The 13,899-nt window shown below is 37.4% G+C and overlaps 1 protein-coding gene across 5 annotated transcripts in view; it reads right to left on the bottom strand.

Moving 5' to 3' along the window:
* The window catches only part of LOC105468044 (par-3 family cell polarity regulator beta), a 1,086,746-nt gene that overhangs the window by 157,285 nt on the left and 915,562 nt on the right, over positions 1–13,899 (bottom strand). The window lies entirely within an intron of this gene.

The raw sequence follows: 13,899 nt of genomic DNA, 5'->3' as shown, positions 1-13,899 counted from the left end.
CCTGGCATCAAAATCTGCATTTTAACAAGATCCCCAGGTGATTTGAATGCATCCATTTGAAAAGCTAAACTTTCCTCTGTAGAAACACACTTCTCTGTCACAGCTGCTCCCTTTCTGTACGGAGAACCCCATGGAAGTTGACCTCCTCCTGCCTCTCACTCTGCTTATGAAAAAGCACCAGAGTGTTAGCCATCCTGGTTGGAGGCAGCTTTCAACCTATCACTGGTCAATTAATGCAGCTTTTAGCTGCAATTATTGGACATCACTGTTCCCCAGATGCTTCTGGCATCTGCAAACAGGAGGTTTTTTATCTCATTCCTTCAATGGGGCAGGTTTTCTCCCATCAGTACCTATTTTCTTAGCTTTTGCATCATTCTATTTTCACCAGAATGTAAAAGCTTTGAATTATCAGTTTTTCTAAAGTGAACTGCTACTGCCTTTCTTAAAGTAGAATGTATTTGCCACTCAACTGCCAGTAATTGTGGCAAGAGCTGCCGTTGACCTGGGGACTATTATTCAGCAGAATGCTATTACTTCCCACAAGGAAAGTTTATAAATTTGGACTTTATGCACATAAGGGAAAAAAGAATTCAGATAATGAAATAGAGTTTTACAGAAAGAAAAATAATTTTTAAAAATGAATATAATAGTCAACATAGCACAGTGGTTAAGTGTCTAGGCTCTGTATTCAGGCATACTAGGTACAAATCCTGGCTGACCTGATAACATCACGCCAGTTCCTTACCCTCTCTAAACTCAATTTCCTCGTTTGTACCTTGGGAATAATAATAGTACCACTAGATCAGATTGTCAGGAGGATTAAATGACACATGCAAAGTAATTAGCAAGTGTCTAGCAACGGTAGACTCTATTTAGTGTTAGTTGTTATTATTAATAATTATTAATTTCATTTTAAATCAAAACACTGCAATTTGTCTTCTGAGTTATATGACATTAGGTCAAATGTGTAATTAACTAAACATATAGATTAAAATGGAATAAAACAACTTCGAAAACATGCTAACATAAACAACCCTTCCTTTGTTTAGACCAGGAAGAAAACCTTTGATGTGAGATGTAACAAAGTCATGTCATTGTTATCGTGCAGTACAGAGTCTCACCATTATGAGGCACACTGCTGAACCCAGAGTAGCCCAGTGTTGACACATTAATTCCTTAAGGCTTCCGAGGGTCTCATGGGTGTTTTTACAGGTTCCACTAACCCAAAGAAGGGTAGAGAAGAGGAAATAGGATTAACTTCATGATTAGAAGGGTAATTAAACCCTGGAACAGGCCACCAAGGGAGGCTGCAGGATCTCCATTCCTAGCAAACTTTTAAACAACAGACATACCTATTTGGCCTGCGTGATTTGGGTCTTGTGCCTAGAAGCAGCAGATTGAACTGAGTGAACTACCATATTTACTAGTATATATTCTTAATGAAATACAATTTTAGAGAAAGGTTTTAGTGAAGAGCCTTTCAATAAATGCTAATATTTTTTCAATAGGTAGAATAAACTTCCTTACAAGTGACAGCAAAATATACTTCTGACTACCCTGCACCCTGAGATTTCCTAACCCCTCTCTCTGGCTGCTCTAGCTGTACTTAACTGTGGCTGCAATTTACTTGTTGACAGGCCTGTGACTCCCCTACTAGATTATGTGGTCCCAGAGGCTGAGACCACACATTAATACCTAGTCTAGGAGAGAAGTAGGGTGGTCATTGGTTGGATGGATGGAAAGGAATTTAAAAATAGCATTTCCTAGTCTACTAACCAACTTTTAGGTAGCTCATTCATTCATTTATTTATCCAATATTTATTCAGGTAAGCTCTGACAACAGATTTTACACACATTTTTACGGTATGGTACTTCCTGCGCACAATACACAGTGGTGAATACAAAGGCAAACCTTTTCCCAAGGAGCCAACCTAGGATACAGCCAGATGTACAGAATCCATGTTTCCACCACCAACAGGGCTAGCAGTTTCAGACTCAAGTATCCACTACAGGTTGAAAACAACATACTGCAATTCTTTGTCTCTTTTTCAGAATTACGGAGTAGTTTCTTAAAAATCCCACGGGTTCTGACTACTCTAATTCAGAATTCTGTGGCAGGCAGGTAGGAAATAAAATCTGCCTGGTTACCTGGGATGAAGGTTTTAGTGAAGATCCCTTCAATAAAACACTTTTCTAGTCCATTTTCCTACTCGGCTGCTTTTACTCCGAAGGAGAGTCCCTAAGGCTATTGCAACAGCTGCATGCTATGTGGGGAACGGTGACTTTCCTTCCTTGAGGAGGCTGCTTTGTTAAAATGCTCTCTCAGTAAACAGGCCACAATCTTTCAGGATTTCAGTCTCAGCGTGCGAGTGACTGGCCTATAAACATAATTTTTAACAGCTTTTCTTCAGCAACTCTGACTGTTTAATTAATCTTCAGCCATTAACCAACCATTCATTTAAAATGCCACTTACGAAATCTTAATTTTGCACATTATCAGCTGGTTCACAAATAGCTAACCATGAGCAGAAGCGTAATGATCTCTCTTCCCGTTCTCAGAGCTCACCGAGCTTATAGCCAATTTTGACTTCTTAATTAACCATATGCATATTAGCATTTAAAATTAAATGACAGGTTTTTTTTTTTTTTTTAAAAGAATTAATGTGCAGTGAAATGTTAACACTAACATCATTCTGCCACCTTTGGAAGGGCCCCCAGGCAGTGCCTGGCCAGGCCATGGCTACTCTGGATGCCCACAGGGGAAACTCGTGCAAGTGTTCCTCACCTCAGCTGAGTTCCCCTAACTGAGTGCACTCTTGCAATGATATTTTGGATCCATTGTTCAAACTCTCCTTATGTTTAAGGAAGAATAAGCAATGTCATTGCCAAGATATTCCTTAGTTCTAGGCATTCAGAAATGACAAAATCAGCAACACATTCTTTTCTCAGTGGTTGACCCCAATTAGATGAGTCCGTTCAAACCAAATAAGGGGGCAGGGAAGGATATTGAGGGCAAAAAAAATAATTGTCAGTTGATGCTGAGATGACGTTTTCTCTAACTAGGACTCTGATTATTAGAGCCTACAGGGAACTCACTTGCAATTTTACAGGTGTCAGATAGGGTCAAAGTCCAAACTAAAAACTGGGTACAGAATTGTTCGGGTTGGTTCATTACAATACGTGGAAGGTTTTGACCCATGACCCACTGCGTGAGTCACGTCTGAGATTTGATGAATGACTCACATCAAAACCAGCCCCAAACTTCTCGGACTAGACTAGGAGTCTGCAATCAATTTGATTGGTGGTGGTAATAAACTTCCAGGCTGCATACATTATATTTTGGAGAATTATGGTAATCTTGGTCATCTGTCTTTTTCTTTTATCCAAGTACAGAGATTCCAAGAATAAACATAAATAAAAAATCACAACAAAAGTCAAGTTGCATCATCTGCTAGAATTCCATGCGCCTGGAATGAGGAAAATTGTTAGTGTTTATTAAAATGTTTTACAACATTGTGGGTGTGAAAATGGGAAAAAGAGCAGGCTGTTTTCAAAATCACAATGTGAACTGAGGTGCAGCACCTCTGAATTCCTCAGACACGTGGTTTAGGTGACACCCTGGTGGTTAAGAGCCTCATTTCAGTTATATTATATCTGTGCAAATTACTGAAGCTGCTTTAGACTAAGAATGCATGTGCAGGTGTCAAAAAAACATTAAGACTGTAATTAGAAACAGAAATGTACTGATTGATGAAAGAAATTTGAACCAAACATGCGCATAAACAATTTGAGACTCAGCAAACTTGGCATTTTGTAATCCTGTTAGCAATTCGGCTTTTAATCCAAGTAAGTACTTAAAATACAAGCATATCTTGACTCTGCAATTTCTAGGGCTGTATTCCAAGAGAATGACAATAATTTATTCTCCCAGAATGTCTTTCAACCTGAAAGGAATCATGAGAGCTTTCCAAAGCCTAATGCACAAAACCCATTTCTGTAGTCACTAAGCTAGATCCATTATGTGATTCCTTCAAATATGTATTTGGTACCTGCTATGTGCTAAGCACTGGGAACACAGATGTGTAAGGTAAGTCATGCTTACAAAGGAGTCCATTCCATTAGGCCACTGTCACACTTACTCATAAAGCCTACTTTTGATTTTAGTATTTCTTCCTTTAAGCACTCCCTGAGCATTTTTCTTTCAGTTAAGGAAATAATGATGACTCTTAAACTGCTGAAAGAAGAAAGACACCTTAAACTAATGATTCACCACCGACAGAACCCAGGCCAGCAGCATGAGTATCATTTGGCAACTTGTTAGAATGCAAATTGTAGGGTCCCACCCCAGATCTACTGAATCGGAAACTCTGGGGGTAGGGTCCAAGGTTTCGGTGGTTTAACAAGTTCTCCAGGCGATTCTGATGTGTGCTCAAATTTGAGAATAATTATCTAGGACCATTAAAAGTTGACCAAGGAGCAAACATTTATCAGATTAATAAGGAACCTCATAGCCCTGAAAGTAAGTGATAGGAAAATAGGTTAGGTCTCTGGGAGGTAGGGGGTGCATGTCCCTGGACAGCTTGAGAACCATGGGTGACCCAAAATGTGGTGCTGAAATAATAGGGGGCCTTTTCTATATGGCAGTCCATGCTAGGGAATACCTCTTGGTTCAATGAAGGGAAGAAAGGTGCCAGGCAGACTGACTCATCCATTTACTAAGCCTCTGCTCTTTATCCTCCTGCTTGGTGTTGGTAAGAGGACCTTCTTTCACTTCTTCACACATGCCAAGCTCCTTTCCACATCAGGGCATCCCCCATGCTGCTCCTCTGCCCAGAATGCCTTTCATGCCTCTTTCGGCACCCAAATTCTCATGGCTACTCACTCTTTGAGTCTCAACTTAAATGTCACTTTTTCAGTGACTCCTTTCTTGATCCTCCACAATGTCAAATATGTTTATGACACTCTACTTATAACTACACATTTAATATTTGTCTCCTCCTGTAGGCCTTAAGTTCCATGAAAGTAAGGACTGTGTCTAAATCTCACTCAATAAATATCTGTTGAATGAATGGAGATTCATTAATTTAGTCAATGTTGTGGAAATCAAATGAGTGTTAAAGAACCTTGTTTACTAAGCCCTGGCCTGGGAGCTAAGCTGATTCAGGATATATCATCAGTGGTTTCTGTAGCCTCCTCTTCTTATATTGTTAGATTTTTTTATTCTCCAGATCCTCTACCTGACTGGTCTAGTAAAGAGCACTTCAACCAATAGTGGTAGAAAAGTGAGGAAAAAATGGCTACAATTTGCTGATCACACAATAGGAAGAACCCGTCACTGTGCTACAGGTTTGCCATGCATTAACTCATTCAAGCCTCCACGAATTTTATCAGATATGGTATCACCTTCATTCTAGAGGTAAAGAGAGGCTCAAAGATGTTACATGGTATGGCCAAAGATCACAGCAGCTGCGGAGTTAGGATTTATACCTAGGATTTATGCCCAGCTTCAAACTCTATGTTAATGACCACTAGGAGAAAGATGATAACCTCAAGAGAAGTAATAAATAGAAAGTTAAATGTTGCTCAAGAGACACCATATTGCAAGTAAAGTACCTCAATGCTGGGCATATATTAAATATACAATTAATATTATTATTGACTATCATCATCATCATCATCATCACTATCAACATCCTTAGTCTTGATAATCCTAATATTGTGTTTCTAGTTCCTGAAACTCACATCTGAGCAAATTCTGGACATCCTTTATCTGATACAGTGAAGTTTAGAGAAATACCTTCTCAGAAAAAAATGACCCAAAAGGAAATTTATGAACTGCGTATCCTCAAAGCTACATTTAGACTCAAATGATCTGAAAATTACTACTGAAGTCTATTGCTTTACATTTTTAATGTTTTCCAGTGAATTAGTTTTGAGACCTGGAAATTGCACAGACTCAAAAAAGTTGTTTTCCAGATTCTAAACTGGAATTAAGCACATCCAAGTCTTTTGGTACTGTAACATCCCTAGTTTCTGAAACACTTAGAGCTAGCTCTGCCTCTCTTTCTCGGCATTTCTCAGTTTTCGCTCACATAAGTACTGATTTGTAAGATCCATGCCACCTTTCGCCAACACTGCCCTCACTGCCAGGAGAAAGAGGCTGGAACAAAGCCGCAGTGAATGCAAAGCAGTGGCAAACATTCAGGAAAATAAACGAGAGAAAGGGCTGAAGTTGACTACCACCAGAGGAGCTATTTGCTGTGGAAGAACACTGAGACATGAGCCACAAGAGAAGGAACCAAACCCATCCATCCTATTGCTAAATGTGGTCACTGAAATGGTGAGGAGGGCCAACAGGTCTCTGAGAGGGAGCTTGATGGGAAGAGGCAGCCTTCAGGAATGTGACTGATGGAAGGTTCGTGAGACCAATGCCCAGGAGCACAACAGTGACTGCTGCTCTGTAAGGCCTCAACATGAAAGATCAACAGGAAAAAATGAAAGGCTCACCACTAACCTCTTCAGGGTTTCCAAAATCAGTGTATATTCAAATTCAAATTGAAAGTAATTTAAAAGTGCCTATCATGTACTAGGCCCTATTCATGTTACTTTCATATATATGAATATCTTTTTATCCTTCTAACAACGAAGTCTGTTAACCATATATTGTTGTCAACACTTAACATTAAAAAAAAGATAAGGGTGGCCGGGCGCGGTGGCTCACGACTGTAATCCCAGCACTTTGGGAGGCCGAGGCGGGCAGATAACGAGGTGAGGAGGTCGAGACCATCCTGGCTAACACGGTGAAACCCCATCTCTACTAAAAATACAAAAAAAATTAGCCCGGCGTAGTGGCGGGTGCCTGTAGTCCCAGCTACTCGGGAGGCTGAGGCAGGAGAATGGCGTGAACCCGGGAGGCAGAGCTTGCAGTGAGCCGAGATCACATCACTGCATTCTAGCCTGGGCAACAGAGCGAGACTCCGTGTCAAAAAATAAATAAATAAATAAATAAATAAATAAATAAATAAATAAGGGTTTCTATTTTTGGCGATGGTGGAAGAGCTTATTGCATTCTTACTTTCTTATTCTCATGTGAATAATCAAAAAAGCTAGAAAAACTTAAAAAAAAGAAAACCTAAAAACTACTTGAAGACACTGGATAATTCCCAAGACAGCTAGGACTTGGGAGGCCAAGACTGATTCTAAAAACTACGTAGGTAAGCACATTGAGTTGAACCCAATATTCTGCGGCGTTTTTTCTCTCCAAATCATTTGCTAATTCACAGGTGGCACAGAATCAAATGCTAAGAAAATGAGCAAAGTGCAGTGGCAAAGAGACTTGGAGGCTGAGTAGAGATGCTGACATTCTCATACGGTTGGGAAGACAGAAACTGGAGTTGAGAAACTGCTAAGGAAGAAGGGCTTGGTAAACAATCCAGACTCTCAGTTAGGATCACAGAAAGGTTACCCTCTAGGAGTAAGAATAAACTAATAAACTACCCCTCACATAACTAAAATCCAGCTTCTTGCCATCTCAATCAAAGACTGCATTAAGGCAATGTGTCCCTTAATGGGACCTATTATTAAACACATCTTCTCTGAAGAATCATCAGCTTGAGATTTCTACAGCTTTTCAAGGACTGTGTCTAGCATTTGATCAAAATTATGCATACCGAGAGATAAGACCAAATGACTAAAAGCTAAGAAGAAAATCAAACAATACGAATAGACCCACAGTTAATTCAGATATTGACATTAGTCATGGTTCTTAAAATAACTGTAATTAATTTATTCATGAAAAATAAGATGGAGAATTTCATCAGAGAAGTAGCATCTCAGGGTAAAACAAACAAATAGATACCTAACATTGAAAATTACAATAACTAAAATTAAGTGTTCAACAGAAGGGTTTAATAGAAGACTGGACACAGCACACAGGCAAGAGTAGTAAACCAGAGGAGCACTCAAAAACCAGCCTGAATCACAGAGAGAAAACTGGAAACAAATAGAGAGCAAGAGACATGTACAGAAAGGTCTAATATTTTTGTTTTACTGGATCCCAGAAGGAAGGGAGAGAGACAGAAAGAGAGAGAGAAAGAGAGAATAAAATGGAAGAGGAGGAGGAAGAGGAAGAAGAGGAGAGGAAGAGGAGGAGGGAACAGAAACAATTCTGAAGAGGTGTGACCAGTTGAGAATTTTTCAAAGATGATGAAGAACATTAAAACACAGATTTAAGAAGCTGTGCAAATCCTAATCAGGTTTAAACATACCTCTCCGTCAACACATGCTCACAGACACATCACAGTAAAACTGCTGAAAACTAAGACGAGGGAAAAAAACATTAAAGCAGTCAAAGAAAAATGATACGTTACAGATTGAGTATCCCTTATCTGAAACGTCTGAGACCAGAAGTATTTTGGATTTTGGATGCGTTTGGATTTTAGAATGTTTGCATTATAGACTTACCGTTTGAGCATTCCAAATCTAAAAATCCAAAATCCAAAGCGCTCCAATGAGCACTTCATTTGAACATAATGTCAGTGTTCAAAAAGCTTCCAATTTCAGAAAATTTAGGATTATGGATTTTCAGATTTGGAATGTTCAACCTGTATCTTCAAAGGAGTAATAGTTGTCTGACAACAGATTTTGGTAAAAACATAGAAAACCAGAAAACAATGGAATGATATCTTTAATATATTAAAAGAAGAAAAAAAATCACTGGTAACTACATACCTAGAGAAAATATCTTTAAAAATGAAGATGAAATAAAACTGTTTTAAAACAAATAAAAACACAGAGTTTGCCACATGACAAAAATACTAAAGGAAATTATTAAGGAAAAAAGTAAAAGTATTCTGGCAAACACAGATATTCAGAAAGAAAGAAAGAGAAAAAGCAACAGCTAAAATAAATGCTTACCACTTAAACAGTAATTACGGTGTATTGTTTGGTTCACAACATCTGTAGATTTTGGATACATGAAAACATAGCCTAAAATCTACAAGACTTGACAAAAAAAGGAGAAAATAAAAATTATAAATATCAGGAATGAAACAGAGGATATCACTACAGAATATGCAGATCAATAAGATACTAACAGAATACCAGATCAATAGGAAAATAAGGGAATACTACAAACAACTCTACACACATTTGACAACTTAAAATGGACCAACTCCTAAAAAAGTAACACTTCCACAGCTCATACAACATGATATAATTTTAATAGCATTACAGTTATTAAGGACATTGAATTCATAATTAAAAACTTCATAAAAAAGAACTCTCCAGGCCCAGATGATCTCACTGGAAAATTCTACCAAATGTTTAAAGAAAAATTAACATGAGTTCTACATAATCCATTCCAAAAAAAGAAGAGGAGGTAATACTTTCCTTAAACATTCAATGAAGACAGCAATAAATATTAGCAAATAAATTAAATGTATATAATTATTAAAATAGTATGTATTAAATCTATGATAAATTATTTCATATTAGATTATTCAATTTAATTTTTTAAAATTATATTTAATTGAATATTAAATGATTATTACATTTAATACAATTAAAATTAAATAATATATAAAAATAATTATATACTATGACTACATTTAATTATTTAAAAATGACTACATTTAATTATATATGAGACTAAAAATAATTATATATTATACTATAATAAATGAGTTTTATTCTAGAAATGCAAGGCAGGTTCAATGTCTGAAAAGTGATCAATGTAAACCAACATGTTAACAGGCTAAATAAAAAAAAAGACAAGATCATATGAAGTGGAAAAAGGATTTGACAAAATTCATGCTCATTTATGATAAAACCTCTCAGAAAACTAGGAATGAAGAGCAACTTCTTCAACTCGGGAAAGACAACTACAAAAAACTTACAGCTGACAGTACGCTCAATGGTGAGACTGAATGTTTTCTGCCTAAGATCAGGAAAACATCAACAAAGTTCATTTTTACCATTGTGGTTCAACATGGTACTGGAGGTTCTAGCCAGCACAATGAGGCAAGAAATGGAAATAAAAAGCATACAGATAAGAATGGAAGACATACAACATATGTTCACACAAAAGCATGTAGGTGATTGTTTATAGCAACTCTGTTTGTAATAGCTATAAATTAGAAACAACCAAAATATCCAGCAACAGATGAATGATTAAGCAAATGGTACATCCATAGCATGATTAAGCAAATGGTACATCCATAGCATGGGTTACTACTCAGAAGTAAGAAGAAATGAACTAGTGATACCCACAACAACTTGGATGGACCTCCAGGGTGTGAGAAAAGCCAACTCCAAAAGGTCAGATGCTACCCCATTTATGTGATTCCATTTAGGTAACATTCGAGAAATGACAGAATTATGGACAGAAAACAGATGAGGGATTGCCAAGAGTTAGCGATGAGGAAAGGTGTGTGACTATAAAGGAGTAGTATGAGGGATGTCTTTGTGGTGATTAAAATAGTTCTGTATCTTGATTGCAGAAATGGTTACATGGATCTACCTGTGTGACAAAATGGCACAGAACTATGCACATGCATTGTACCAATGTCAGATTCCTGATTTTGATATTGTACTACAATTATGTAAGATGTAACCACTGGAGAAAATTGGGTGAAGGGTACAAGGAACTTCTGAATATTTTATCTGCAACTTCTTCTGACTCTATAAAAATTTCAAAATAAAAAGTTAAAAATAACTATAACTATATAACTATGTATAACTATGGCCATATAATAATTGTAACTATATGGTTACAGAAAATGTAAAGAAAAATACATGAAGTTATTTGGTAAGAACTTTCATCCAAATGGAAAAAAAAAATCCACTACAGTTAAGTCGAGAATTAAGAATATTTTGTAATTCCCTACCCAACTTCAGTTCACTAATAGGGAATGAATAGCAATCTTAATGACAGAATGGTGTAAATGCTCACGTATCAACATTTATTACATTAGCTTAAACTTAGATGGTGCTTATTAACACCCAGCTGCTGTTTTTCTGTTTACATATATGAACTCATATATGTAATCTGTCCTTCGGAATCTGTTCTTAGCATCAGCAAATATTGTATAATGAAAAGGTATGTGGCTTAGCCTAAGAGATTAATGCAAATCCTTGCAATAACACTCTGATGTAGGAACTATGATTATGCTCATTTTACAGATGTGGAAACTGAGCCAGAGAGATGGCAATAACTTCCTCAAAGTCACACAACTATACTGAGTGGCAGAGCCAGGTTTTAAATCAAGAAGGTTTGGCTTTAGAATCTATAACCTTAACTGCTAAGCTGTCTCTTATATACAGATTTTCCTTTATTGTCTTCCTTTGTTCTATCTCCTGGCTCTTAAACCACAGTGTAAATAATAATTAATATAAATGTTGTATATAATATCATACACACTATGCTTAAAGGGTAGTTTAAGGGATTTTCAAGGGTAATTTTGACTGTGAGCTATTCTTATCTCATGTTTGACATTAAAGACTAACCTTCCATGTAAGATGTGACTACGCCTTAAGCTCTTGGTGTTAAGTGTGCGTGTGACCTGACTGGCATTTTTGGGGCTTCGTTTTCTCATGAAGAAATCAGTAGAGGGCATGGTATAAGGATATCCCTTCAGGTTTTCCTCTAAGGACAAGCATGGCTTGAGCCTAGGCCCCCTACTGAACTTGACATAGAAAATCTTCTGCGTCTACATGGAAAAGAATATCCTTCTTAGTGTGGTATACAGAAGTCTTGGCAATTTGGAGAGTGAGAGGCTGAGTAGTGGCCAAGTTTGGGGAAATCCAGAGTGCTTGCTCAGGATTGATTGAAGTCTGCACAAAATAATGGCTCCTGAATTCTATTTCTGGCTGGGTTCATATCAATCCTCAGTCAGCTTTCCAGAAGAGAGGATATTTCACAGCATATAAATATTAAAATGTCTCCTTAAGATGTTGGATAATTATGAGTATACCATTAAAACGATCTTTTCTAGCCCTTTTTCATCCCACTGATTATTTATTGTTTGAAAAGATAAATACAGAAAAGCAATTGACCTAACAATGGCCTATTCTTGATTACACTTTGCATTAAATACAAAAATTATAAGGAGGGCACTTTGGAATCTGTCCTTAGCATCAGCAAAGATTGTATAATGAAAAGGTATGTGGCTTAGCCTAAGAGATTAATGCAAAGCACAGGTCACAAGAGGCCTGGAGTAAGTGTGGTAGATCAACACAGATCTAGCACTACTATAGAGAAGTAGGTCAAAGCCCAAGGCTTCTGATATGCTTTTGTACCCTGTAGCCTTGAGTAGGGTGCTTTGCACAAAACATACATATAATTTTTTTTAATGGGATGAATGAATGAGTTAATGAATGAAGAAATGAGGGAGGAAGGGGGAAATATCTGGCAGGTCAGCAGCAGCATGCATGCTCTTTGCACATGCTTCGTAGTTTCCAACATTTTTGACTGCAATCTACTGTGAGAAACGCATTTTGCATCAGGTCCCAATACTCAGCTACGCACATACCCTATGTCTATATATATATATACACACACACTCACATTTTACATACATATACAACTGCAACAAAAATACAAAACAATGCTTAATTACTTGCTGTATATGTAACGCTCTTTCTTTTTCCTTTATATTCTATTAACAAATATTCATTGATCATACTACATTGATTTTAAGATGTACTAATAGAGTATAACATGAAGTTTGAAAAACACTAGCATGGCCGGAAGCTCATGCATGAGTTTTGGAGTAAGAGTTTGAAACCTTAGCTCTGCCAACCTATTATCTGGGTCACCATAGGTAAGTTTCACAATTTCTCAGAGCCTCTAGTTTTTCAGAGCCTCTAGTTTTTCATTGGTGAAAGATTCCTACTCCACACGATTTCTGTCATCTTTCTAAAGCACACATCTGAACATGCCAACCCTACTTTAAGCGTTCCCCGTTGCCGTGGGCTAAAGTCTAAATGTTTTATCTTAGATTATCTGGCCTTTAACAACATGGCCTGTGCTAACTTTCATCTCTGACCTCCAGCTGGCCCTAACTTACATTCTGCACTCCAGCTCTTCTAATATATGCAGTTTCCTAAATGTACCATGTTTTCTCTGTGGGCATTTGTGCATGCCCTTATACCCACTCAGTTTCTAGTTCTTCTTTAGGTCATAATACGGACTCCTTCAAGGAGCCAGATCTGCATTCAAGCATCTCTGGCTCACCCTTATCATAGCATATCACCGTTATTATTCCAGATTGTCAGCTGCATCCCTCTGGAGGTCAAGAAACTCTGGATTCTGTGCCATTCTCTTTGTGTTATTTTATGTCGAAATGAAGAAATTCTGTATATCCCTTCCAATCTCTTCTTAGTAAACAATTAGTTAGATGAATAGATCCTAAGGATCAGGTAATTTGTTTGAAAAGCACCCCGGTCAATGCTTAAATGCTTAAATGACAGCTTTAATAAATCAGGGTAACCCTTTGGCAAACATTCCTCAAACATGCCCACTTACCCCCAGTGGTTGAGGATGGGGGGAAGGGGCCTTGGAAATGGATGGTCACTGAGTACAAACCCTCTTTGCCTAGCTCATGCATAATAAAGGAGAAGATTGTCTACGTCTGTCACCCCTGGACACTGACAATTTAGGCAGATATAACTAGTATAGTCCCAAGGGTAGGGCTCTCAGACGATGGGAAAAAAATTAATGAGAACATCAAGTTTTAAAGAGATGGGATGGAGGAAAGTAGAGTTAATGGTATATCAGTTACTATTAGCATTTATCTGGTCACAGAGATTCTTTCATTAAGAGATTTCTCATTATTGTTTAAAAGTCACTTAAAAATTGATGGTAATATGTTCTAAGAAAAAAAATCTGATTGCTTTGTT

Source organism: Macaca nemestrina, chromosome 11 (assembly GCF_043159975.1).
Source record: "Macaca nemestrina isolate mMacNem1 chromosome 11, mMacNem.hap1, whole genome shotgun sequence".
NCBI classification, from domain to species: domain Eukaryota; kingdom Metazoa; phylum Chordata; class Mammalia; order Primates; family Cercopithecidae; genus Macaca; species Macaca nemestrina.
This window is presented reverse-complemented; position numbering and strand designations above follow the sequence as displayed.